This window comes from Camelus bactrianus, chromosome 15, assembly GCF_048773025.1.
Source record: "Camelus bactrianus isolate YW-2024 breed Bactrian camel chromosome 15, ASM4877302v1, whole genome shotgun sequence".
NCBI classification, from domain to species: Eukaryota; Metazoa; Chordata; class Mammalia; order Artiodactyla; family Camelidae; genus Camelus; species Camelus bactrianus.
Window position 1 is genome coordinate 69744775 of NC_133553.1, and position 27162 is coordinate 69771936.

The window sequence follows — 27162 nt, forward strand, 5'->3', positions numbered from 1 at the left end:
CAAAATGGCTATCGGTCCCTTTAAAGGGAAGGCTCCATTGACTGAATATATAAAATTGTGCCAGAGAGTGGGAACAGAAAGTTTTAAGGCCAATATTATGTTGCAAGCCATGGCAGGATTGAAATTAGGAAAAACTTTTCAAGGCAAATGTTTTAATTGTGGAAAAATTGGTCATACAAAAAAGGAATGAAGAAATACAAAACAAAAGGCTGCACCAGAAAATCTTATGAGAAATAAAAAGGAAAAATCTCCTGGAGTCTGTCCAAGATGTGAAAAAGGAAATCACTGGGCAAATCAATGTAGGTCTGTGTTGCATAAGGATGGGACAATGCTTCAGGAAAGCTTCAAAAGGGGCTTGCTCCCAGCCCCATGACAAAAGGGAGCGTTCCCTGTACATGCCAGCGTGAACAAAGATTACAGCACAATGTCATGGAATTATCAACAGCAACAGCAGGGAGTGACTCCATCGATATCCCCTGTTTAAATTCACTTATTCTTATGCCAGGAGAGGAACCGTCATTAATATAAACAGAAATGTATGGACCTCTTCCTCCTGGGACAGTGGGCCTGTTATTAGGAAGATCGAGTTTAACTTCTCAAGGTGTCCAGGTTCATACTGGGGTGACAGATAGTGACTATACAGGAGAAATTAAGGTCATGATGTCACCTACAAAGCCATGAAAAGCAGAAAAAGGAAATAAAACCGCTCAGCAGCCGCTGCTGCCATACTACCCTGCAGGTGTCAGCAACACTGTGCGAGGAAACGAAGGGTTTGGAAGGACAGGAAAGGTGGGGGTGTTTTTAACCAAAAAGATTCTGGATTCACATCCTGTCTGTAATGTGAAAATACAAGAAAAATCTTTCAGAGGCTTTTTGATTCTGGAGCGGACATTTCTATCATTAATTCTACTCACTGCTGAGTCGATGGCCAACGCAGTCAGCAAATATTGATGTTGTGGGTCTAGGGAGAACCCAGGAACTAAAATGTAGCAGTCTGATCCTTGATTGTCGAGGCCCTGATGGTCAGACAGCTAAGATACAACTTTATATTGCTGACTTGCTGATAAATCTATGGGGGAAAGACTTATTAAAACAATGGAAAGCTAAAATTTACATTCCTCTCCCAATCTAGTCAAATAAGCCAAGCAGTGATGGCACATCAAGGCTACCTGCCTGCTATAGGTTTGGGGAAAAACAATCAAGGAATGTTAAGCCCAGTAGAGCCTAAAATAAATAAAAACAAAATATATCCCTTGTTCCTGGATTGGAAGAATCAATATTGTTAAAATGGTCACACTGCCCAAGGCAATCTACAGATTTAATGTAACCCCTATCAAATTACCCAGAACATATTTCACAGAACTACAGCAAATCATAATAAAATTTATATGGAACCACAAAAGACCTAGAATTGACAAAGCATCACTGAAGAAAAAGAAAGAAGCTGGAGGAAAAACCCTCCCAGGCTTCAGACAATACTATAGAGCTACAGTAATCAAAACAGCATAGTATTGGTACAAAAACAGACATATGGACCAATGGAACAGAATAGAGAACCCAGAAATGAACCCACACACATTTTATTAACTAATCTTCGACAACGGAGGCAAGAACTTACAATGGAACATAGACAACCTCTTCAGCATATGGTGTTGGGAATACTGGACAATAGCATGTAAAGCAATGAAGCTAGAACACTCCCTTACACCATACACAAAAATAATCTCAAAATGGATCAAAGACTTAAACATAAGACAAGATACAATAAACCTTCTAGAAGAAAACCTAGGCAATGCATTGTCTGTCATACATCTCAAAAATGTTCTCCTAGGGCAGTCTACCCAAGCAATAGAAATAAAAGCAAGAATAAACAAATGGGACCTAATTAAATGTACAAGCTTCTGCACAGCAAAGGAAAGCATAAGCAAAATAAAGTGAAAACCTATGGAATGGGAGAAATTTTTGCAATGATGAAACCGACAAAGGCTTGATCTCCAGAATATATAAGCAGCTCATATGGCTTAATATAAAAAAAAAAAAATCCAAAACTCAGCAGAAGACATAAACAACCAATTCTCCAAGGAAGAAATGCAAATGATCAATAGACACATGAATAAATGCCCAATTTCACTAATTATCAGAGAAATGCAAATCAAAACAACAATGAGGTATCACCTCACAACAGCCAGAATGGCCATCATTCAAAAGTCCACAAATGACAAATGTTGGAAAGGCTATGGAGAAAAGGGAATCCTCCTACACTGCTGGTGGGAATGCAGACTTGTGCGGCCAGTGTGGAAAACAGTATCGAGATTCCTCAAAAGACTAGGAATCAACTTAGCATATGACCCAGGAATCCCACTCCTGGGCATATATCCGGAAGGAACCCTACTTCAAAAAGACACTTGCACCCCAATGTTCATAGCAGCACTATTTACAATAGCCCAGAAAGGGAAACAGCCTAAATGCCCATCAACATATGAGTGGATAAAGAAGATGTGGTATATTTATACAATGGAATACTATTCAGCCATAAATATGACAACATAATGCCATTTGCAGCAATATGGATGTTCCTGGAGAATGTCATTCTAAGCGAAGTAATCCAGAAAGAGACAGAAAAATACCATATTAGATCACTCTTATGTGGAATTTAAAAAGAAAAGAAAAGGACAAATGAATGTAAATACGAAACAGAAACAGACTCATAAACAAAGAATGCAAACTTCTGGTTGCCAGGGAGGAGGGTGGTGGGAAGGGATAGATGGGGAGTTTGAAATTTGTAGATACTGACAGGTATATATAGGATAGATAAACAAGAACATACTGTATCGCACAGGGAAATATATACAAGATCTTGTGGTAGCTCACAGTGAAAGAGAATGTGACAATGAATATATGCATGTTCATGTATAACTGAAAAATTGTGCTCTACACTGGAAATTGACACAACATTGTAAATGACTATAACTCAGTAAAATAAAATTTTAAAAAAAGAAAGAAGAATCAGATAACTAAATGCTTATCTAGCACACACTGAATTCTTCTTCGGGGAAGGGAGTGGTATTCAGCATTTAATCTGATATTGTAAACATTCCTGAATATAAACAAAAGACGTAGGCTCATGGAAACTCATCTTAGTAGTGGAAAGAATCCAGTTAAGCCTCTTCATTTTACAGGAGGGGAGACTGAGACCCGGCATCTGTCCTTCTGGCAATCAGCAGCAAAGTTCTCCAAGTCCTCATGTCTTGCACTATATCAAAAACCAACAGATCTATACTAGTCCTATATTCATAAAAGTCACTTCTGCATTTTTCCAACAGTAGGTAATCTAAGTGTCTTGCAAAAACTTCCCAAAGAGTCAGGAAATCACACCAGTTTGCTGAAATACAAAAATATTTAATTACATATTAAAACAGCTTGAACTTTATTCTCTCTGTTTAAAAAGTGACATGTCAAATCAATGCTTTGATATTTTAAAACCTATTAAGAGTACAGAAAGAAAATCAAAATTTTCTTCAATCACAAAAGAGATAAGGTTATTCCCTGAAAATATTTAATGTTGATTTTTCTAAATTAATGGTTCTGGTCAGATTCCTTCAAATTTAAAAGTTCTAGTGGATGGTTACATGGCAATACGAATTCTGAGTTGTAAAAATACACATTCTATGTAAATAATCTTCAAGGTTGTCTGCTTAAGACACTTTAACTAGTCCCTATCTTACTAGAATGACATTAATTTCATGAAAACTTCATACTGCACTAATCAAGTCTGTCTGGTCTTCCTCATAAATTCCTGATATAGGATGAGGCTGCGGCCACAAACTGCCTCAGCTTGAAATTAACACCCAAGGTGAAGCAGCGGATGCACATATCTATTCATGATGTCACCTCCGTTCACAGGTCTGGGCCCTTTACTGCCTGAAGGGGGGTGAAGTCACCACCCGTGGCAGTGAGGGAAGTGCGGCTCTTCCAGGTCTCACCTGGGCTTCACTGACTGTTTCCCCCACAGACTGTCTTCAATGATTAAAAAGCTCTCAAGATTTTTACACCATGCAAAACTAAATAAAGACATTTCTGCAGACAGAGCCCGTTCTCGGACTTAAACCTTTTTCACGTACACTCAGCAAGAGGGAAAAAGAAACATGACTCTGCAAAATCTCTAAGCCTCACTGCTCACATGAGTAGAACGGCCTCAGCACATGAGGAGTCTTCACATTGCAGGGTGACAACAAAACAAAGCCACCCACAGCAACAGGCACTCCCAGAGAGAGGGAGCAGAGGACCGGGGGCTTAGAAAGCTGGAACCTCCTCCCAGAGACAGCAGAGACAATGGCAAGGGATAAACACAGAGGAGGGGAACACTGATGGGAGGGACCTCAGGTCAGAATCAAGCCCAGGAAAGGGGGAACAGAGACATCTAGACCTGATCTCCTCTATCACATCTCAGGCTGCCTCTTCCCTCTCCAGTAGCTGAGACCCCACTGAAACCACTAGAACGGCCTGAGGAAGAATGATGAACTATCTTCAAGAACCATCAGATTCAATGGGTACAAAGAGTGCACCCAGGTTCAGGCCTCGCGGCTTCTGTTCTCTGCACCACTTGGTGGTGGGGGGGATGGAATAAATCAGGGAGAAGGAAATTTAAGGCATTTCCTCATCTAATACACATCTACGACCAGAGGCTTTCTCCTTGGAGGGAATAATCCATAAAAAAATAAATAAAAACTCATGGATCAAAAATCACCTGGCAGCTCTGTGTCCCACCTGGATCTCCGCATTCTGTTATTACCTTTGCAACCTGTGCGATATGACAGCTATGTCCTGAACCTTTTAAGGCAATTTCATTCATTAGGGGCTCAAAGGGTCAAAGTCATTCAGCGATCATTTGCAGGTCATCTCCTGAAAAAAAATTCTTTCTGTCTGCAGCTGCTAATGAACATAACCAAATCTAACTTCACTCAGTAAAAGAAATTCATCAACCAGGAACAAAAGCAGCAGGCCCCAGGCCCTGAATCAGCTGTTAAAACTGACATCTGGGATTAACATCAGCAAATACCCAGGATGAAAAGAACCGAGAAGTTCAAGGTCGATCTACCATAAAATATTATGTATCTGTTCCAGAAATCAACCAATGACTGTAATCCATTATTATCATTCAATAAGACTCAATATGATTGATGCATATTCAGTAAAATCAGAAGAAAATGTCTCATGTGTAGGATTCTTGACGCAACGGATTTTATACTTTATTTAAACATTAGTCAAGCTTAACTCAGAGGAAACAATAACAAATTACTCCTGCTTGCTGAAGGACTGCCAACGAGCCCAGGACAGAGGCACGGGCAGAGCTTACCGGGCGGTGTCTGTTGGCTGCCTTGGCAGGAAGTGAGCTGCCCTGGAACCTCTGAGCCCCAGCCTGGCAACCAGTCTCAGCAGGATAGTGATAGATGACAGAGGCCGAACGCAGCCCCTCAAGCTCAGCTGGGTGTTAAAGACAAAGTACAATGAACAAAATTACGGCCCATCCTCATCTCAGACTGCAGTGACTAAGAATGATTTGGACAGTCTGGTTACGTGGAAATACCAATTTTCCCCCCAAAGATCAAACCCACAGATCTCTGGTTTTGTTACAAACAGGAACACACCACCTTTTCTGCTCTGCACGCCCGTGTCAAGGCTGGCAACACGGAAGAATCTCACGATGCTCAGGGTTCCACTGAGGGACTGAGCCCACACGTGAAACAGGCCATCCAGTCCTTCATTTAACCAAGAATCTAATGTGCGCTCTGTGGCAGGCTCTGGGCCAGATGCTGCCACTGCAGAGAGATGGATTGTGCAGGAAGGACCCCGAAATGAAAGTGTTTTAAAATAATACCACCTGAAGCAGGACCAGAATACCTTTCCACCTCCTTCACCCTAAATTCATCTGCCCCACCTGGAATAAATATCTAACTGGCCTGCCTCCTTCTCAAAGGCGGCCACAGTTAGTAGCTACAACCGTTTGCTCTCCTCTCACTGGCAGTTCCACCCTGAGAACCTTACGCAGACACACGCCTGACAAGCTGGGCTACAGTCTTCATCTGTATTCTTTAGCTCTGCGGGCCTCCAACTTTTTGGTCTTAGATCTCCCTGACACCCTGAAAAATCACTGAGGATCTCAAAGGGTGCTTTTGTGTGTGTGTGCAGGTTACATTTACAGATACTTACCATATTCAACAGTAAAACTAGGGGAGAGGGATATGGCTCAGGGATACAGCACATGCTTAGCATGCAAGATGTCCTGGGTTCAATCCCCGGTACCTCCATTAAAAAAATGAAGAAAAATAGAGAAGGATTTAAAACTTTATATATTCATTCCTATTAAAATAATAAGCCCATTAAATGTTAAATTTTTATGAAGGATAACTATTTTCCAAAACAAAACGCCAGAAGATTGGCATCATTTTACAGTTCTATAAATTTCCTTACCGTCTGGCTCAACACAAGTGAGCCGGGTCCCCACAAGCTCTTCTGCCCTCCGTCTGCTGTGGTGTCGCACGTCGTGGAGCCCCCGGGAAGCTCCACTGTACCTTTCCAATGGACTGAAGGTGAGAGGCCAAGAACACAGGACCCCATTCTCTGCAGGAAGCTGACAGCCCGTCACCACCATGTGGGTCAGGGGCCCGGGTGGGTTCTCATCCTGGAGAAGTGCCCAATCTCACAGCTACCCTCCAGCCATCAGTCACGAGGATTTACAGACTTCTCTTTCAATACAATGTACTCAATCTCCCATCATTTCCTTTTCTCATTCAGCTTAATTATTTTTACATGTTTTCTCTTTTCTTTTGCATTGATTTCTTCTCTTTCCCACTTTTATTTCTCTCTACTCTTTAAGAAGCCAAATTAGGAAATGTAAGTCCATTCAAGAATCTCTTCTACTTAGTGTGTACTACAGCTCGTTGTTAAACTTCTATCAGAGAATTTTGTTACTTCACTCTGACCCGTATTTATCCTAAGTGGCTGGCAAGCCCTCTGAGCTGACAGCTTCTTCCAGGAAAGAGCCCCATTTTAGTCCTTACTCCCAGAGCATTTATTAACAAGCATTTAGGGAACATCTACAACATGCTAGATGATGGAGACACATGGACCTTGCCTCCCGCTCCCACCTCCAGGAGACAGTCCCTGCAGGAGAAAACCATGTCACAAGCATCTCAAGCACAGAGGGAGACTGACAGACCCCACTGCGGGTCAGGCCCAGGAGAGGCTGTCCTTTGACTGAGTTTTATTTTTTCCAGTGTTTTATAATTGAGATATAATTCACATATAATAAAACTCACCCACTTAAAGGGGTACGATTCAGCAGCTTTCTGTATATTCACGGTTGTGCAGCCCTTACCATCATCTATTTCCAGAACACTCCACCCAAAAAGAAATCCCCTGTCCATTAGCAGTCACTCCCCCTCCCCCTGTCCAGCCAGCCCCTTGCTAGCATCATCTGCCCTCTGCCTCTGCATGTGCCTATTCTGGACATTTCAGATCACTGAAATCAACAATATGTGGCCTTTTGTGTCTGGCTCCTTTTACTTAACATGTTGTTATTAACGGTCGTCCATTTCAAAGTGGTATTAGCATACTATTTTTTTTTAAGGTTATAGTTTATTAGAAGGTGGTAAATACTATCAAATAGAGAGGATTATAAGGGGTGGGGTTTCAAAGGGAAAAGGGCGGGTTGAGCCGTCAGGGTGGACTTCCCAGAGCAGGTGGCCTTTTTCATCCCCCCTCCCCTTTTTTCTTTTTATTCATTCTTATGTCTGAATAATCACTACATGGAGATATTTTATTCTGTTCATCCACTCAGCAGCTACATATGGACAAGGTCTGGAAGAATGAGTGTAAGAGGTTCCTAACAAGAATTTCATTTGAAACAAAGGGTAAGATGTGCTTTAAAAAAGCCAACACCCAGAGACACAAGGAAATCCAGCGCGTTTCTGAGCAAAGGACATGCTTGCTTCGGCAGGAATACCGTGCAGGGCTGGGGTGGATATTGGCAGGAATCACGGTGAGGGAGTCACCTGAGAAGACTCCCCACTGCAAGCAGCTCATCCAATTCTCTTCCCTCATCCTGTATTTTTAGAGCTGTGTTTCAAGGTTTTCTCTTATTTCAAGTAACAGCACTGTAACTACACATCTGATCATCTGCATCAGACCACCTTAACTTCAAGCCACAGAAAGTCATTCACTGACCGGAGCAGCTCCAGAACAAATGGTGATGGACCAGGGAGTCCTGAAGCATCCCAGCCTGCAGGCACAAACCCCCTTGTGTTTCCGCATGTGCCCTGATGATGTCCAGAAAGTAAAATGCACAGAAATGTCTCACTGCTGGCGCACAAAGTCTGCCCCAAAATTGCCCCAAAAGCATGCTGGCAAAGCACTACTCAATCCTCTCACCATAAAAAGAAAAAAAAAAAAAAAAACAATAAGCAAAGAAGGCAAATTTAGACTCTACAATTGAAAACCAGCAACCATCACTGACAGTATCTTAACTGGAATGGCCCTGACTCTGAAAAACACTGCGTAGTTATTTTTCAAATGTGATAGACATATAAGTATTTCATGTAGATGATATTACAGAAGGATTTTTCTTTTCAAATTTTCCAGTCGCAACATTAGCACAAGAATGTTTATGTTTCAGCTTTAATATCTATCTTCTACTTTCTTAAGTTTTAACCTATTATTTTATAAAAAGGGCTATGCTGCATATTATAAACCAACTGTTTGGATTCTGCAAACGAGATCTTTACAAATTCACAATTTCAGAGCAAGCTTTAATGATGCTTTGAGAGCTGGGGCCTGGGGCGCTCACTAACAGCTCTTTAAATACTGACAAGGATGTGCTATTAAGTAATGCAAAGGCTCTAATTCCGTGTCAACTCTGAAACCAAAGAAACTACACCGAAGACTTACTTTATCATTTCAGAATATTCCTATTCTTTTGAATATTAAATTTCTTTAAAGATATTTTTGAGAAAAACAGCAGCTATATTCAATTTCCTTTCACCAAGAAAGCAATCTTTATCAAGAATAAAAACCCCTATGGAAATGCAAAAGATGGTGAATTTCTAGCTAAGTGAACAAGCAGATCTCAACACAAATTTAAATCCTATCAGATCTCACTTGAACGAGCTCAACAAAGTCTTGGTCTACCCTGGAATTTAGCTCTTCTGTTCCAAATATTGGCTGAGCTAAGACCATCACAAAAGGCAGGGAAGGGCAGAAGAAGAAAGTCAGCCTGGCTGCCACCATCTGCTTTCTTCCAGCCACAAAGTGCCACGAGGGCGGCCCCGCTAACAAGCCCTCCCCATAAGGATATACTACATCTACACTGTCCCTGTTGTCCCCATGCAGCCCTGACACCCCTCTCCCACTGGTAGCCTCCCAGCCTGCGAGTGGTCTCCTAATGACCCTTCCACTCAGTGGTACCCACCCCCTCCTCCCCACTACACACACACACACACACACACACACACACACACACACACACACACACACACACACACACACACACACACACACACACACACACACACACACACACACACGAGAGCAAGGGCCAGAGTGAGAGAGCGAGAGAGCGAGAGAGAGCAGGGGCAGCTCTCCCAAAGCACAAATTTGATTACATCACTCCTCCACTGAAACACTTCGGAGGTTCGCTGGTACAGTTCTAGCCACACCCCCGCCCCTGCCTCTCATCGCCCAGCCTCACCACAGTACCCAGGTCCCCAGTGACCTCAGGGGCCCCCGACCTGATGCCTAGCTACTTCCCATCTGCCTCCACGCTCATTCTGATTCTGTTTCTCAAGGAAACCTTCCCTGCCTCCAATCCCTGCACTTTGGTTTAGGTTTCCCTGCTTTGTTCCTAGGACATTCCAAGCTAAATCAACTTCTGACACTGCTAAGCTCGCAAGAAGCAAGTACATTTTGCTTACTACTGTCGGTTCACCCCTCTCCCCTAGACACTTAGAAGTGCGCGTGTTATAAATAAATGAATGAAGGGGTGGGTCTCAAAGGGACAGACAGACCTGCTCTCACCTGTCCCGACCCCTTCTTTCTGTAGAACATCAGAAGCAAAACCAGGAGTACATCTCCTGAGGGTCAATTCCTGCTGACAACCGTCACTGCCTCCTCTGTCAATTCTAGTAAAAAGCAAGCTCCCCCAAAGCCCTCCACCCCAGGCCCTCTCCAGTGTCCTCCCCAGCAGGGGCACCCTCCACCCTGGACCTCACAGGGCACTCTCCCCGAGTCCCCACCCACAAGCCTCCAGGCCTCTGCCCGGGCTGCTCCTGCCACCTGAGCCACCCTCTTGACCCCTTCTCCTGGCTGATTCTTACTCTGTCCTCACAACTGAATGTAGAGTCCATTTCCTCTAGGAAGTCCTTTCTGTTAATGTCCTTTAGCTCTTGGCTGGGCTCCCTCTACAGCAGCACTGCATAATGACCAACTGGGTGTTTGTCCACCTGCTCCTTTGAGAACACGAACTCTTGAAGGCCACGTGGGAAGAAGGAGTGAGAGATGATAAGAAGGGTGGGAGAAGCAAAAAGCAAAATTCACAGCCCAAGTCCCAAATTCAAGGAGTCTTTCTCAGAAAAAAGAATAAAATATTTCACACGTGTGCAATTTGGCTACTATTTTTGTGGCTCGTGGACAGCAAGAGCTTGGTGTTCTAGTCCAAATACCAAGTACATGCAAAGAAATGTATGTACTCATATCCAAAGGAAACCAGAGCTGCTCAACAACAGTTTGCAGTTAGAATCCAAAGGAACTTTGATAAAGGTAATTTCTCTCTGTCTCCTTATTTTTTTTTTTTTTTGGCCTCATATAGATTTAGAAGTATGCATGACTAAGTGATGACTACAGGCCTTGATTCTGCACTGGAGCATTTGGGGCCAAGGAAGCCCAGATTACATGCACTGTGTAAATGCAATCACACCAACACACTGACAGGTGCCCTGGTGGTGGAGCTAAATTTCCAAAGCAGACAACCTTAAATTCGAAGACAGCTCTAAGTAGAAAGTAAGAAATGCAAAGTTCTGTACTCAATTTCATATGCTATTTGGGCCATTAACTGATAGTGCATCTTGTCTAATGAAACCCAAAAATAAATTGTCAACGTCGATTTTCTCCATCTGATCATTTTATGCTAACATTGGATACCAAATCCTCACTCCATACAGAAATCTCAGGCCTAAGCTGCAGTACAGTTACATCCCGCGGAAGAAAGCCGATCAAGGGAGAACTGGAGAGTTGCCCTTCAGAAGCTGCTAAGTCTGGTTTTGCACCTGTACGTCATTTGCAACCACGTCATCGTCAAAGGAGTAAGACCTTACATCTGTGGGGCGTAAAGCACTGCGGTGCTTCCGAACCATCAAAGAACACTGAGCGTTGTGAAACAGTCCTGAGGCACTTAAATCGTACTTTTTGTGAAAGTCTCCAAAACTGACCCACTTCACCATTCCAGGTACAACAGGGAGGTACCAGAATTAGTAGAGAAAACATGCCCTTGAAGTCTGACAAGGCCCTGCTTGAATCCTGCTACAGCATTTACTAGCCGCTAAACGGACCAATTCCTTAACCCCTCTGAGAAGGCTTGTCAATCCGCAAAAGGGGGCTGCCACCGCCCACCTGGGAGGCATGGATGTGAATGCAACACGCAAGTAGGGCGGCCGACTGGTACCTGACACGGGGCCTGACTAGTTTCCCTCTGCTGCCCTTCTCCCCATTTAAACTTGCACTTTTCCCCCAGTAAGGATCAATTCCCGGGGACAGAATGCCCGATTCTTTTGTGTATCCCCGCATACATGTCTCACTCTTAGGAGGCCAGAAAAAGGACTGCCTCCTCCCTAGTCACTATCCGTGTTCTTAAGTGTTTTATTTTGTTTTTTTTTTAAGTCTACTTGGCAGGGAATATATTCCAGAACTGTCCAAGCACCATTCTCCAGGTTGGCTCCCCTCCCAACCCCCATCCTCTTTCACCTCAGATCCTCTGTCTGAACGCCTTTTGTACGTGGAAAGCGGAAATCGGGTCCGCTGGGGTAGGGGCTCCCCAGGCCTCCCTCCCTCCCTCACAGGTGAGTGTGACTAGCTTCTCCCCACTCCCCACTTCAATTCCAGCTTCTGAGGAGGTGTCCTGCCCAGATCTTGCGGTTTCTGCTTCTTCCTGAGATGCACATGTGGCCATGACCCTCCCTCCTGATTTCTTCCTGGGCGGCACCGCCCCCCTCCCCGGCCCCTTGAGGATAAATGGCATTGCTCTGAAAATCCCAAACGCTGTTGACTGACACACCAAAGCAGCATTGTCTAGGCTTTCCTCCAGCCCAGGCACAGCCCTGCCCTCCCTCAGCCTCAGTCTTTACATCTCCAGATGAGCTCATCCACATGCAAGGCTGTGAACACCAGCTAAGAATGATGACTCCCAACGTGTAACTCTAGTATGGCTCCTTCGCCTGAGCCCCAGTCTCATAGACCAGAGTGCCTCTTTGAATTCATAACTCGGATGACAAATGGCGTCTTAAAATGCCTCATGTCCGCCATTTACAATGGAATTCAACCCCTTACAGGTAACTCCCGGGTTCCCATTTTAGTAACAACCCCAGCACCCACATAGGTGTTTGAGGTCACATTCAATTTCCCCTGTTCCCTCAACCCAGCCCTGCCCTGGAATCGGTCCTGTCATGTCCATCGCTAAGCCCATCTCAAGTCTGGTTCTGCAGACACCGCGGCCGGAACTCTGCAAGCTCACCGCATGGTGAAGTGAGTCACAGTCCTTTGAAGGGTGCTCCCTGGAGGGGAAGGCATCTCCTGTCACGGGTCACCTCAGAAGGCACTGGATTCTCACAAAGGAGGCCCAGGAGATGGGACTCAATGTTCTCCCGTGGTCTGAACTTTGAAAGGCCTGAGGTCTGGGGGAGCTCCTTGTTAGCAGACACACATGCCAGTAAGCAGGTGAGGATGGAGGAATCCAGGCAAGGCTGTTCTCACTCCGACCCCTAGGCTCTCAGGAGCCACGGGAAAGGCCTGTGTCCAGGGCACAACACGGCCATCACAGTTCCCAGCCTGCATTTGCCAACTCGGACAGCCTAGACTCCTTCTACCTGTGACACTTAACTTCTGTTCTGTTCCCTCCAAGACTGTGATGGACTCTTTCAGAAAGTCTGGCCTGTCTCAAGCGAGACCAAGTCAGTGAAGGATGAGGTGTCCTCATTTGGACCAGAGCATGAAAGTAGAAACAAGGTCTCATGACCAGCATGAAGTTGGTGGGCAAACCCTTCCCCCGGGTGAGATGAACCAGCTTGGGGGGTGAGAATCCAAGGTCCTAGATCGGCCAAAGCATCTACCTTCACTGCTGACTGAGGTGTTGGAGTCTCACTACCGCCAACTAACGACACGGCCGTCACTGGTGGACGTCAGCTGCAACAGACACGGAGTCAGCTATTTACTGCCAACATGGATTAAAAGTAAAGGCCGGTGCAGAGAAGCCTGCACGGCTGCTGAGGCAAACCACAGACCCGGCTCTGAATGCCCACTGGCTGAAGCAGAGAGGAAGATACGCTCCCCTTTAGCGGTCCCTGTGTCCACCCGATCCAGGTGAGCCAGCTACTTAGGAGAAGGCCATGTTCTCATGATACTCAGAAAAACCAGCCTCGTAAAGGGAGTAAAAGAGTGGCATGGATTTTAGACCCGCTTCTGCCCCTTTACGAGGACAAAGTAAATGGCATGGGGAAGGCAATAGCAAAAGAAAACCCGGTGACTGATTCCTCCAACAGCGTCCCCTGCAGCTGCTCACCCCCGAGCCGGCCACTTCCTCACCAGTGACCCCCGGCCTGGAAGCGCCGTCACGCACGTCACATAGCGACAGCCAGGAACTGCGTGCCGAGCACGTTTGTGCAAAAGCCAGAATCAAGCAAGGTGCTGCAGACTGAATTTCCAAGTGAAAATACCCATGAAAAACATCCCCCAGAAGCCTCCTAAATCAATTCGCATCTCACCTCCTCAAAACAAGCAAACAAAATTAATAAGGGCTCATTTGTCACCAAATGTAAGGAGGATCAAACATGTTTCTCAAAGCAAGGATTCTACTAGGTATCAAACACCAGCAGGTGACATGCTAACAAAGCAAAAATTCCAAAAAATTAGAAAATAAAAACATGACTGAGATAATACATGAATCAAGGCAACTATTAAGTTTTTGCTTTTTAAAGCGGTGGAGGCAGCATGGAGGGCAATCTCGCTATTTCCAATGCAGGGTGTGCACAGCCCACATTTTCAGACCCAACAACACGCTCACAGGGAGCTCCGAGAGAAAACGGAAAAAAGAGAAAGAAAAAGGGGAACAAGCAAAAATTAGAAACCCACAGTGCTCTTGCATCAGTGGCTGTGGCTACTCTATTGGACAGAGACTCCAGGGGTCCCACCAGGGGTCCTGGCTGAAAAGAGAGAGTAAGTGTCCACACTAACCCTAAAAGGATCTCTCTGAAACAAACGCGGATTCACTTTTAAACGTCTGAAAACTGGCGGGCTGCACCTCCCTCCCCCCTTGGCTACAAGACAGCCCTCCTCTTTGCCAATCCCTTTCTGGATGTAGGGAAGAAACCTGACACAAAGTCAGGGTAGCCGGGCCTCCAGGTAGGCTTATCTGCTGTCTGTGTCCAGTCCCACCAAGTCCTCCTTCTCAAACGGGATGCAGGGGAAGGGGATCTTGTCCCTAGGATTGTCGGGGGCCCCGTCCAGGCTCTTGGACACAAGCAAGATGAAGAGTGACTTGATGATGGCCTCGACTTTCTTTTCCACCACTCTGCAGTCTTTGTAGGTTGAAGGCCACATCAGTGGGTGGCTGCTTGACCACCTCCCCATGGACCCAAAGGCAAAGAGCTGAGGGTCGTAGAGCGTGGTTCCATACAGCTCCTCTGCACGTGGAGCTTCTAGAGGGTCTTGGCCAAGAGGCAGTTGGTAATGGTGACAAGGCCCAAGACCTTGCGGTGGGTCTGGAAGTCGTTCCACCCATTCTTGGGTCCGTAGTGGTGCCTGTAGTGGATACAGAGTGCCCACTGGGAGCCGCACAGGCTGATCTGGCTCACCGAGGAGATTCACTTATAGATGCAAAAGAAATTCTCCTCTGAGACGATCCCCAACAGGTTGGACCACCACAGGGAGATTCTGGTTGTCCTCAGCACACTGCACATAGTAGGGATGCTCATGTTGCAGGCCCTTCTGAGAGGGGAGAGGAGACTGAGGTACACACTCTGCTGTGGGCTGCAGGCCCTTCTAGGATGCGGTGACCTGGCGTGTAGCAGCCATAAGGCAGGGAAGCCCAAGCAAAGCCAGGGGTATAGTCTGTCCTCAGCGTCTGCACATGGCTATCGTAGCTCGGATCACATTACCCAGCTTTTGGTCTAGGCTTCCAGCCCCTGCAGAAAAGGGTCATTTCTTGTTTTCAGTTTCCAACACCTAGCCAGGCCCTGATGCAAAGTGAGTGCTCAAAACTGCTGAATACAGGAATGAACAAATGAACTGCTTTCCCCACCCCGCTTCAGCAGAATATAAAGAAAAGAACCACAGTGGGATCAAAAGATCTGGATTTCAACTCCAATTTACTTGAACTCCTAACCTGCAGAATAATGGATAAGAAAACTTTCATTGGGGAGGAGAGTACAGTTCTGTGGCAGAGCCCATGCTTAGCATGTATGAGGCCCTGGGTTCAATCTCCAGTACCTCCATTAAAAAAAATGAAACAAATAAATAAACCTAATTATCCCACATCAAATATAAATTTTTTTAATTCAAAATTCAAAAAAAGACCTTGCAATTGACACAACATTGTAAACTTGACTATACTTCAATTAAAAAAAAACCTTGCCTTACAAGAATATATCTGGATTATGGAAGTTTGCAAATGTAAAATGCCTAGGGTACAATCTGCATAAAAAGTGGGGGACTGTACACATGTACTATCCCTCATTTATGAGCTATATTTCCTTTGCGGGGGTTATAACCTCTCAGAGCTACATTTCTCAGATTAAAAAAAGAAAACATTACCTGATTCTCAGTACTGCTGAAGAATTAGATAACCCTATGATAACACCTGACCCACAGAGTTTACTCAATAAATGTTTGTTGAATGAATGAATAAACACGCAAGTGAATGCTGCCCCTGCCACAGGCCATCACAATTGTACTGCCTGGAAATCCTTAGCCCACGTGCCACCCGACTCTACACTAACCATGTGGATGACCTGGGCAGGCCTGTGTGCTTCTCTAAACCCCAGTTTATTCACAAATAGAAATGGGAGTAATAACACAAACCTCAAAGGGTTAGTGAGTCAATAACAAATTGTACTACAATTTTGCAAGATGGAATCATGAAAGAAAATTGTGCAGAGTCCATAGGCCCTCTCCATATTATCTCTTACAACTGCATGGGAATCTACTATACATCTCAAAATAAAAAGTCAAATTTTATTAAAGAGGCTATTGAGATTAAATGAGCTCACTGTCTTAAATAAGGAACACACAGTACAAATAGGACAATGCATAGCCCATGAGATACACTCAGTAAACGTTCCCAGTGAGCCCACTGGTCCCTCCAACTCCAGAGCACAAGGATGGGTCCTCATGGACAGAGGCCACTGCACCTGAAGCTAATAAAGCTAATGGTCCCCACTTCCAAGAGCCCCTGCCTCCACCCTAGGTCTAATTTTGTATTTGTAACTTTCTTTTCTTATACTTAAATAGGAATACCCAATTGCATAGCCTTCAGGTCACCAAAACCTGACCACGGAAATCATGACAGCAGCCCTCCCCAGTGAAACAATAAAATTAAAACCATATCCACAAGAAGTCTGTGTAATTCTAATGGCAGGAATTTCATCCTGGACTGAGAGGAAGAGGACTGGGGAGGAGGAGGAAACTGGGGCCCCCAGACCCAGGGGCCACCTGTCCCATGATGGAATTTAGTCTCAACCCACACACTCCAGGAAATTCAAATTACACATAGACAGAGTGCTATGGACAAGATTTTTTTTTTTTTTAAAGAAACTCCTGATTCTCTAACAGGTCAGGTTTCTACTGAGACACAAATGGCTTATATTTATATTGTTTCACGAAAACCTAAAATAATATCACTCCAACTTGACACATGAAGAAACGGAGGAAGAGAGAGTTTTATCACATTGTGCAAGATTAGAGAGAGGCCACGTCAGAGGCTGTATTTAAATCCAAGCCCTTGCTCCATTTCTCACACTAGAAAATGTGACATACTGCCCCCCTCCTGCCCCTTCCCTGCAATAAATCTCTTAAGTCTTTTCTGTGCTACCTGGAAAGAACCAAAGTCACATTAACTTTCCACAAAGAGCTGTGTCACCCCTTGGAGGACGTATCAAAATCTGAAGAATTAAGTTTGGAGTAGAGATTTGAGTTCTCTGTTTCTCAAAAGGAAACATGGGTTTAAAAGAAACCAAAAAGCAATTATCTAGTCTAAGCCGTCATTGTGCAGAGAAGGAAACGGAGGCTCAGAAGAGATGAGGAAAGGGCCTTATTTACAAATCTTGCCTCAGCGCAGCACCAAGCCAGCCCTGGGCACTACTGGGGAAGGATGTGGGAGGCCCAGGAGAATGACTGTTAGAAAAAGGAAAGGGAAGAAGCATACAAGCCCTCTCTCTACACCATAGTACCATGCAGTTCCACCAAATTATCCAATATTGGAGCCACCAACATTAAGGTGGGCTAAATAGGTTATAGAAACCTGGAAGTCTCAGCCACAGTGGAAATTCCAACTTTTATATGTTTTTTCCCAGTTCAAGCATGAGCTCAGCGGGAGCTCCGTGCCAGGCACTACACGAGGCCTGGAGTTCTCCCAAATACAGATCTCTATGAACACGTGTGCAAACCACATGCAGGCCCACCAGAAGAAAAACGCCCACAGATAAGATGGAATTACTGAAAATGAAGGCAGCTAACCAGCATATATTACTAGCAAAAAGGATGCTGCTAGAAATACTCATGGACATAGCAAACTGTGGTTAGCAAGTGGGAAAGGGGGAGGGACAGTTTAGGAGTTTAGTATGATCAGATACACATTACTGTATATAAAATAAATAAATGACAAGGACCTACTGTATAGCACAGGAAACTATATTCAATTTCTTGTAATGAGTTGTACAGAAAACAATCTGAAAAATATACATGTACATATGCATATATATAACTGAATCTCTGCTGTACACCTGAAACTAACATTGTAAATTGATTACACTTTAATAAAAAATAAGAATTTTAAAACTAAATAAATAAATAAAAGAAAACTGTAATCCCCTTAGCTGTAGGTGGTGAACACTGGTTGCAAGCACCAAGTCCACTCGATCACTCCAGCAATGGCTGTCACTCTTTCTGACCATCAGTGAGTCAAATGGCTTCACTGAGGTTACTTTTCTCTTTCGTGAAAAGCTACAGTTGCAACCAACGATATATATAGTCTCATTATTCACAGACCCAACAAATTAGTGAAGACTTTCCATAGGCCAGGCTCTGGACAGATGAGAAGATAGGGTCCCAGATACATTTATGAGTAGAAAAAGTTTATGCCACAAAGATATTAATTCTTTCTGTTCTGATATATAGATTCAATGCAATTCTGATTAGAATTCCTACCAGATTTTTTATGGAATGTAACAAGTTAATTTAGGGTCAGGAACAGCCAGGAAATTTCTTTAGAACCACCACTGGGGAGCGGTGGATAGATCATTCATTTCCACTGTTCTTTCTGAAGTGATGAAAACGTTCTGGAATAATAATGGTTGCACCACTGTGAATATACTAAAAGCCGCTGAATTGTACCACTTAAATGGGTGGACTTCACAGTTTGAACAATATCGCAATAAAGCAGTTCTACAAAAAAATATTTCTGGACCACTATTTTTCCCTCTATATTACTAGTCTGCCCCACAATTTAAGAAAAACAAAAAAACAAAACCAAACAAAAATTTGCCAGGAGATCTTTAGGACTGCAATGTTCCTGGGTCTCCAAAATGCCTCTGATGGTGCTGCTCCTGTCAACACACAATAGTTGGGCTGGACTAGTTAAGGACTATATCTTTTTAAAACTGACGGTCACATGTTTCACGCTGGGAGGGGGGAGGATGCAGAATGTCACAGCCTCATGCCCTCATCTCTTTTTTTGTTTTGTTTTGTTTTGTTTTTGTTTTTGGAGTAGAGAAAGTTTTTACTGCAGGTGCAAACAAGGAGAACAGTGGCTCGTGCTCAAAAACCCTGAACTCTCTGATGATTTTTGAGGTGAATTTTTTCTTTTTTTTTTTTTTAGGGTAAAGTTTTTAATAGGCAAAATGAGGCTTGAGGGCTTCCAGGTGTGTGACTTTCTTCTGACTAGTTGGTGGTAGGTAATAAGGCCGTGTTCCAGGAATCTCGTGCTCAGCCTGAAGTTACCATCCTCCACCTGGGTGGGGGCCTTAGCTCCTGCAGAACAACTCAAACATATTAAGTACAGCCCTGCCCCTACCCCTCAGCTCATTTTTAAGTGAACCAAGCCCTGCTTTCAACACTGTGATCACGCTCACTATAAAAACACGTGACATCAACAAGCATCACCATCCTAACACCAGAAAAAGTATTAAGGGTATTTACCTGGGGCAGAAACACTAAGGGAGGAGAAAGAAGCATGCTCAGCGTTGGCGCTCTCTTTTCCCAAGTCTCTGCCAGGAGAAGCTGGGCTTTACAGCCAGAGGATCTCAGCCCCAGGGAACAGCGTCCATGCCACTGAGCTGGACCTCGGGGACAGGGAAAGGGAGAGGAGTGCAGTCTAGGGGTGGCGGGGCAGGGAAAGCGGCAGGGGGCTCGGGCTGCAGCCCCGCTTGGACGCCAGTCCCAGCCACTGTCCCCGCCCCCGCCCCCGTCCGGGTCCGCAGACCCCACCGGCCCGGGACACAGCCCACCCAGGGGCGGGGGTCTGCGGCCGAGGAGAGGAAGCCCGGGAGGAGGGGACTCGCGGGAGGGAGAGCGGAAGGGGGCGCAGGCCGCAGACTGAGGGGAGCCCGGCTGGGGCGAGAGGTGGCAGGTGCGTGCCCGGCCCTGGACAGGTGTGTCCTGGGCGCCGGGGCAGGTGGCGCAGGCAGAGGGGGCTGGCGCGAACCCCTCAGCTGGACACGCACTGACTCGAGCCCTCGCAAGCTGTGACATGCGGACCCCCTTCCCCAGAGCCCCCAACCTAACAATTACACAGCCGGAGGCCCCGACCCGGGGCAGCAGCCAAAGGCCTACCGGGCGACAGAGACGAGCAGCCACTGGGGCTGATCCCTGGCTCGGAGCTGGAGCTTCGGACCTGCGGTCCAGCTGGCATCCAACCGTGGGCGTGCGCGGGAGGGCCAGCGATCCGCTCTGGGCTCCGGGTTCTGCGAGATACACTGGGGAATCGAGGGAGGGAGAAGATGGGAGGGGGAGAAGATGGGAGGAGTAGGAGAGGAACCGAAAGTGGAGGGAGAGAGATGGACGGAGAAGGAGCAAGGAGAAGCGAGAGATCTAGAGGGAGAAGGGGGAGGGGAGTAGCAGAGATGAAGAGAAAAACTTTACCTTCAAGGGCACCCCGAAGGAGGCGCCAGTCCTCCTCTATGTCCTTCTCTAGCCTCTCAAGGCCAGAAGCTCAAATTTCACCTCCCTGGTCAAGCCCTCCAGCCAAGGCCCTGCAGAACCCCTACAGGGATCACACCTGTTGCCCCCAAGAGGAGCTCAGCTTCCTGTTGCTCCCGGAACCAAACACCCACAGGCGTTGTCGCTTTGAACTATCTTAGGAAGAGTATAAATTCCCCTTTTACAGGCTGGGAAACTGAGGCAGGCATGATCTTTGCCTTAGCTGCACTGTCCCAGGTGTTGGGCTGGCAGGGAGCGGGAGGTACAAGTTCAGATACCCAGACAGAGCAGGCTGCCCGAGTGAAGGTGCATAGTCCCCATCTCTCCTGGGTAAACCACTTTCCACCCTAGTGGAACAATGAAGGGCTCACAGTAGGTCCCTGGGTGTGGGAGAGCTGTCCTCAGTTCCAGTGCCCAGCTTGCTATGTAGATAGGAGTGTTCTCGTGTCCAAACTCATTCTCCTCAATGCAGAACAGGCCAATAAATCAGGAGACCAGGTGTTGGGGCATGGAATAGCAAGTTTCTGTAAACCTAGATGGCAAACTAATGTCCTGGAAAACCATCTCCCCAAGTCAGAATTCGGGATCCTTTCCTGCTTGCTTGGTTGTTGCAAACTTCTTGGTGTAGGAATTTTTTGTTGTTAGAATTCTTTGTTCTTGCAGCTATCCACCTGGGTCAGATCCCTGTAAACCTCCAACAAAACAAATGTTATTTTCTATTCTGCAACTTGTTATCTTTATATGAATGGAAAAATGTTAATATCCTTAAAGTTCAGAGCCTTCAGAATAGGCTCTCCTGTCTATTTCAGGCTCTAGGCAACATTGTCTTACAGAAGGTGCAGAACCAGCAAGACTAAGCCTAGGAAACAGCACAAGGTTAAAGTCAAAGGAACAGATCTAATACAGAGTCTGATGTGTTCTTTGCTATTATCGAGGCAGAAGCCACTTGAGGATTTAAATCCTTTTAGGTTAAATATAAGTAAAACTTTAAAGGAATTTACATACATAGGTTGAAATGTGCATAAAATATTTGGAAGAGCTCACAAAAGATTGTAAACAGTGGCATCTCCAGGGAGAGCTGAGAGAACAAAGGATGAGGGAAACCTTTCCCTATTGTATTTTTGTGCTGTTTGAATTTTTTTTAACCATATGCATGGGTTTCTTTTTCAGTTTAAAAAAAAAGTTTAATGGAGGGAAGGAGTAACTAGCTCAGCAAGTACAGCAGCCATGGAAAACTGAGCCGTCACTTTTGCTTTAAGCCAGGAAGCATTTATTGACTCTCTCCTATGTGCCCAGTGCTGTTTTATGACTTCATTTATTATGTATATTTTTTATAATATAATAACATGCTATCACTGACCCCTGCCCAGGGGAGCTGGTGGAAAACCAATTGAGTTTTTATTAAGTTGTTTTCCAAGGAGTATAAATGAGTTATAAACAGAACACATCTTCAGGGCAAACCAGGTGGAATGGGTTTCCAGCAGGCCAGACAGCTAGGAAGGGTTTTCAACAGAGATGCCCAGAGGCAGAGAGAGAAAGCCTCCAGGGCCCCCAAAAAGCTGCCCAAAGTGGTTTCTCCATGGCACTATTGTAATAGGAAAGAACAAATCTGACTCCATATTACATCTTTTTTTTTGATTTAACCCTGTGCTGTTTCCGAGGCTTAGTCTTGTTGGTTCTGCACCTTTTATAAAACAATGTTGCCTAGAGCCTGAAATACCCAGGAGAACATATTCTCAAGGCGTTGACCTTTAAGGATATTAACACTTTTCCATTCTTATAAAGATAACATGTTGCAGAACAGAATATAACATTTGTTTTGTTGGAGGTTTACAGGGATCTGACCCAGGTGGACAGCTGCAACAACAAAGGATTCTAACAACAAAGGATTCCTACACCAAGATGTTTGCAACAACCATGCACACCCTCTTCCCCTTTTTAATATAAAAGAAGCCTGAATTGTGACTAGAGGAAGATGGTTCTCCAGGAGAATTACTCTGCAATGTCCTCAGTCAGCTGACTTTCCAATTAAAGACGCTATTTCTTGCCACAAAACGTGGTCTTCCAATTTAGTGGCCTGTCCTTCAGTGAGCAGAATGAGTTTGGACTCATTAACACAACCAAACATTGAAAGTATTCATTTGATATATTAAATGACTTGCTTCTGCTTGTCTTTCTTCCTGACTTTTTCTTTTCTTGACCACTCCTGCTATGTTTATGAAAAATCAGTCAGTCTGCTCTTGTGGACACATTTACATCTCTAGCCACTACCCTTCCAGATAAGAACTGATGTCACCAAAATTGTTAAGAGCTATTACATGGTCAGAAAAGACCAGAAGTGTGTACTGGCTGATGTTCAGGAGCAGGCTGGGACACATGACAAGATGTCATAAGCATGGATAGACAGCTGGGCACCAAAGGAGAAGCTTCTAAGCCTCCATGAAGGGCTTGCTGGATAAGAAGGAAAAGTCCCAGATTGTAGATCTGATTCCACCATGAGCTTCCTGCGTGAGGCTCGGCAAGTCATTTAAGTTATCTAGGCCAGTGCTGTCCAACATGTGAGCCACCAGCCACATGCAGAATTATGAAGTTATTCTGTAGCCTGGCAGAATTATAAATAAACACTTTACAGCAAAGGTTCAGCACGTATGATGTTTAGAAACATTAGTGGTTTTCTTGCCCTAAGAGGTTATTTTTGTATGTGTAGTTTTCTGTGGTTTGTAACGCCCGTGACTAATGATTCCCTTATAGTGAGGTATTTTGAAGTTATAAGTTACTGGACACAGTACCGTCATATCACAGTTGGATAAAAGATCCACATAAGCCAGGCCATTTGATTTAGTAGTTATGAGCAGGGTCTCCGGGGCCAGCCTGCCTGAGTATAAATTCTCACTCTGCCTCTTGGGGGTTCTGTGTGAATCTTGGAGAAATTTTTATTATTATAGATGTTGTTGTTGTTGTTGTTGTTGTTGTTATTTTACTTATTTGTGCCTCTTTTTCCTAACCTTTTAATGGTGAGGAATATGTAGACTCTATCTCCTACTGTGCAGGATTAAGTGATTTAACATCTGTGCTGCCCACTTCCCTGGGTTTCAGCATTCTCCAGGCAATCAGTTTCACACCCGGAGGCATTCTCCACTGTCTTAGTCAGTCTGGGATGTTGTAAAAAATTACCATGGGTCAGGTGGCTTAAACAACCAGCATATTCCTCAAGTTTTAGAGGCTGAGACATTCAAGATCAAGGTATCTGGGAGAGGATTGCCTTCATGGCTTGTAGATGGCTGTCTTCCCACTATCTTCATGGGGTGGAGAGCAGAGAGAAGCAAGCACTCTGGGGCCCCTTATAAGTGCCCTAATCCCATTCATGAAGGCTCTACTCTCTTGACCTCATTTTATCCTACTAATCACCTCCCAAAGGCCCCGCATCCCAATACCATCACCCTGGGAGATGGGGTTTTGACATATGGATTTTGAGGGGATGCAAACATTCAGTCCACACATCGGCTAACTCTCCCCAACATGCAGTTATCAAACCTGTAGCTAATTTCAAAGTAATGTTTATATCTCTCTGCCCATTTCCATTCCTACATCCACTAACACTGAAGCCCTGTTAGAATTTATTCCTTATTTTTCTGGAAGAGATTTAATTGATTCCTCTACTCCAATGCTCTCTTCACTCCAAACAGTCTGCTTAACAGCCCTGCCAGGTAGGTCTTCCTTAAAACACCTTCCCACTTTACCTGGTTGTTTTTTAGGTGTAAATGTCAGAATCCTCTCCACACCCCATCCTAGACCTTTAATCCCTTACACTACCCCTCATTATGTTATTTTTCTATTACCACTATAACAAATTTTCATAAGCTTAATAGCTTAAACCAGCACAGATTTATCACCTTATGGCTGTGGAGGTCAGAGATCCAACACAGTTCTCATTGGGCTAAATTCAAGGAACCAGCAGGCTGTCTTCCTTCTAGAGGGTCTAGAAAAAAATGTTTCCTTGTTTGTTTGTTTTTTTCCAGTTTCCAGCGGTCACCCACCTTCCTTAGCTTGTGCCCCATGACTTCATCTTCATGGCCAGCAGCCTTTCTGAACATCGCTCCATGGCTGCACCTCCCTCTGATCCTCAACTCAGATGGGAAATGTCCTATGCTTGTAAAGACCCCTGTGATTACACTGGGCCCACCTGGAAAATCCAGGCTACTCTCCCTATCACCTCATCTCAGGATCCCCTTGTCCCACCCCACTCAGGCATTATGTATGTGGCTGTGACACTCACCTTGGGTAACATTTCCTCTCATGAACAATTAAAGGTTCAAGACACTTGTGAACAGCTTTTTGTATTTCTTCCTTAGTCTTTCCACATTCAGTACGTCTGGTGAGATTATACAAATCCTGTTTATTTGTAACCCGGCACTAATCTTTAACAACGTATTATGGGATTAAAAGGCTAATAGACAATTTAGAAGGAAAATCCTCTAAGATTTTTTAAGATTTTTGTCCTAAAATGCCTGTCATCCCTTTTGCTGTCTACAGTAACATGTCACAGGTGGCTTCTCTGTGGGGGTGGGGGACACATTGTTCTGCCACCACAGTCCCTTCATTCACACCAATGTCCTGGTCTCCTAACAGAGGATCTGTGCTCCCAGCTTTGCTCACTTCCTCCTCCTTTCCATTGACCATCCTGTTCCCACCGCTTCCTTCGTTCACCACATCAGGATTTCATGACCACATTCTTCTCTAAATGGAATGGATATTGTGTATCTAACGTCTAATAATTGTTCTCAGTGTATATGCACACACTCACCTACGTGTCTCCCCATCCATCTCTTTATTTTCCTAGAATCTTCCAGAGGAATCCGTTCTATCATGATGATGATGATGATGATACTGACAGTGATGACAGGGGCCTCTGAAGTACTCTGATAAAGAGAGAATCAATGAAGAGAGGGAATCATTGCAAAATTGCCCCAGAAACAGGTTAAAGGTAAATAACTGTTATAGTGTTTAATGAAATCGACTAAAATTTAACTATTTTTAAAACTTTATATCACTGTATTTTAAATTTTAAGGGGAATTTTCATTTACCACTAACCAAGATTTGAATTTAGGACCAAAATCTAAGAGGACTTCTATCTTCTAACAAATTGTCCACTAGCCTTTTAAACACGTGATTCTTAAAAAAAAAAAAAAGTTTAGTGCTGGGCTGCAAATAAATAGGATTCATATAATTTACCAGACACACTGAATGTGGAAAGACTCAGGAAGAAAAACAAAAAGCCATTCATAGGATGGAGTATGGGAAGGGATAGACTGTGATTTCAAAATTGTAGAACAGATAAGATTATACTGTATATCACAGGGAAATATACACAAAATGTTATGATAACTCAAAGAGAAAAAAATGTTACAATGAGTGTGTATATGTCCATGAAAACTGAAAAATTGTGCTGAACACTGGAATTTGACACAACATTATAAAATGATTATAAATCAATAAAAAATGTTAAAAAAAAGCCATTCATAATGTCTTCAAACTTACGTTGCGCACAGGAGAACACCTTAGCCAAGGTGAGCGTCACATCAACATGACGCCTGAGTGGGACGGGGAAGCTGATCTTCCTCATCAGACATTTATGCTGATTTGTTAGATGCCAACACAGTTTCCTCATTGGATTTGCCTCTAATAATTATGGAACAGTTTAGGCTCTACCAAAACAGACTAAACATTTTCCCCTGCCGCCAAATCTCTGGACTGAATGTCCCCACAAGAGGGACATGATTATATTTCACAGGAAATTTCCTGAGAAACAACAGGCTTTTTGAGGGCAGAACTACTGGTCCCCCAGGGAGGGCTGGAGGAGGGATCGAGGGGACAGTGGAAATACAGGAGGAGTCAGTTCAGATAGTGCTGCTCAAGTAGCCAAAGACATCCTACCAAAAGTTTCGTGAGTGAAGGAGCGTATGAACACTGAGCAGGTTGTTAAGACACAGCAGTACATAACTAGCATCACAAGTCAATTGTAGCAAGTTTTGATATTTGGAAAATAATTAGCCATTGCTCTTTGAAAATGCAGCAGTAGCAATAGAAATAATAAACACTGAGCTGTCTTGGAGATAACAAACAATAAAGAATTCTAAATCTGCAGGATTCCTTGACAAGATGCAAGCGATGAGCTAGATGTGTGCTGCAGATACCTCTGACTGCAGGGCTCACTCCTGCAAAGCACAGAACTAGTTTTCTCAGCAGACAGAGGGAACCAAGTCAAGATTTCTAATCTTGAGAGGTTTACCATATGGCAGGAAAGATCAGACAAATAAACACAGCTAAATATGAATAAATGCAATCAAATATTATGAAGTGTGTATGGAGCACAGAAGAAGAAAAACTCCTTTCACCTGGGATCTAGAGAAACTTCTTCAGAAAATGTAGCTTTGAAGATGGCCAAAGACATGGGTGGAAATTTGGCAGAACAGGACGTAAGGAATTTAAAA

General features: G+C 44.4%; 1 long non-coding RNA gene across 3 annotated transcripts; it reads right to left on the reverse strand.

The window, feature by feature from the left end:
- LOC141573359 (uncharacterized) lies at window positions 1-25592 on the reverse strand. 3 transcript variants are annotated; one of them, XR_012499037.1, is made up of 6 exons: window positions 25475-25592; window positions 24564-24649; window positions 20305-20562; window positions 19672-19814; window positions 5357-6621; window positions 1-3382 (listed from the first exon to the last, which is right to left on the reverse strand). It is a non-coding gene; the product is annotated as an uncharacterized LOC141573359 (long non-coding RNA). The 3 variants fall into 3 exon arrangements; XR_012499036.1 differs by having other exon boundaries at window positions 5357-5484; window positions 6472-6621; window positions 19672-20562; XR_012499035.1 differs by having other exon boundaries at window positions 19672-20562.
- Between the last annotated feature and the right edge of the window lie 1570 nt (window positions 25593-27162).